This window comes from Palaemon carinicauda, chromosome 18, assembly GCF_036898095.1.
Source record: "Palaemon carinicauda isolate YSFRI2023 chromosome 18, ASM3689809v2, whole genome shotgun sequence".
NCBI lineage: Eukaryota > Metazoa > Arthropoda > Malacostraca > Decapoda > Palaemonidae > Palaemon > Palaemon carinicauda.
Window position 1 is genome coordinate 67,510,821 of NC_090742.1, and position 2,500 is coordinate 67,513,320.

The window sequence follows — 2,500 nt, forward strand, 5'->3', positions numbered from 1 at the left end:
ATATATATAAAATTTAAATGTATATATATGTGAGTATATATATATATGTATATATAAATATATATGTATATGTATAGATATATGTATGTGTATATATATGTGTATATATATGTATATATATATATATATATATATATAAATGTATATGTATATATATATAGATATATATATATATATATATATATATATATATATATATATATATATATATGTATGTATTTATATATACATGTATATATATGTATGTCTACATATGTGTATATATATGTATATAAAAATGAATATGATTGTATATGTATATATATGTATATATGTATATAAAATTGTATATGTATATATATGTGTATATGTAGGTTGGCTAGGGCACCAGCCACCCGTTGAGATACTAGCGTTAGAGAGTTATGGGGTCTTTTGACTGGCCAGACAGTACTACATTGGATCCTTCTCTCTGGTTACGGTTCATTTTCCCTTTGCCTACTCATACACCGAATAGTCTGGCCTATTCTTTACATATTCTCCTCTGCCCTCATATATCTGACAATACTGATATTACCAAACAATTTTTCTTCTGTCAAGGGGTTAGCTACTGCACTGTAATCGGTCAGTGGCTGCTTTCCTCTTGGTAAGGGTAGAAGGGGACTCTTTAGCTATGGTAAGCAGCTCTTCTAGGAGAAGGACACTTCGAAATCAAACCATTGTTCTCTAGTCTTGGATAGTGACATAACCTCTGTACCATGGTCTTCCACTGCCTTGGGTTAGAGTTCTCTTGCTTGAGGGTACACTCGGGCACACTGTTCTCTCTTGTTTCTCCTCCTCTTGTTTTGTTAAAGTTTTTATAGTTTATATAGGAAATATTTATTTTAATATTGTTGCTGTTCTTAATACAATTCTTGTTTCCTTTCCTCGCTGGACTGTTTTCCCCGTTGGAGCCCCAGGGCTTATAGCATCCTGCTTTTCCAACTAGGGTTGCAGCTTGTCAGATAATAATAATAATAATAATAATAATATATAATATATATATACATACATATATGTATATATTATATGTATATATATAAATAAATATATATGTGTATATATGTGTATGTATATATGTATATATAAATGTTTATGTATATATATATATATATATATATATATATATATATATATATTCACATACATATACATTTTTATATGCATATATATATATGTATGTATATATATTTATATAAAATTTTATATGTATGTATATATGTGTATATATATTTATATATATGTATACATATGTGTATATGTAAATATATATGTATATATATGTATGTATATATATATATATGTATGTATATATAAATGTATATGTATACATATATACTGTATATGTATATATATACATGTATATATATATGTATGTCTACATATATGTATATAAAAATATACATATATGTATATGTATATATATATATATGTATATTTTTGTACATATATGTATATATATGTATATAAAATTGTATATGTATTTATGTGTATATATAATATATATATATATATATGTGTGTGTGTGTGTGCGTATATATATATATACATATATACACACACTCAACACTTTGTTCACCATTATTGTATGATGGATTTTATTCAAAATAAGTATATCAAATAAGCATATCACGCAAGATTAAAAATAACAAACGTGCATTCTTGATAGACATAAGGACATGATTATCTCACCGGTCATCGTGAATAAGGTTTCTATTTGTCAAAGTAGGTGAAGTGACTTAGTGATGCACCACTTATCTCATGTTTGCTTGGGCTGTGGATTATTCCCAGACAGCTCCCACATGATCCAATGGTGAATGAGTATCAGCGGCAGATGATTAAGGGGAAGAAGCTTATGGGGAAATTAGTGTATGGTGGAAAGTTATATATGCATTCATGCATACATGCATACATAACATATGAATGGGATTCATAATCTAAAACATATCTCCCCTATATAATAGAGAAAATTTCTGGCTATAGGTCTCCTTAGGGGTACACTCGGAAATCACTCTCTCACACAAATTGCCAAACCAGCGGGTTGTAGTTAGGAAAGGGGGAGGGTGTGGAAGGGTTGAATATGTGTGTATGTGCGTGTGTTTTCATACCTGTCTAAATATTTAGACGTTAATTTCTACGGCTTGGATATATTAGTGTGGTAGAAGGGTCTCCTTGGACAGGGGTTACAAAGTGTTCTGGAGATAGATACTTGAACACCAATTCTGATACCTGGATAGTTAAAAATCCTATTGTGATTTTATATTCCTATATGGATATCCTATGGGGCTAACTTCTACCTTACTTAGATGCATGTATGTTCGTATGTAACCACAATGAAAACTTCCTGACGATTTGCTGGATTGGGGTTCGAGTCCCGCTCAAGCTCGATAGTTTCTTGTAGCGTCTGCAACCTCACCATCCTTGTGAGCTAAGGATTGTGAGTTTTGGGGAGTCAATAGATCTACCTGCTGTGTCATCAGAAGCC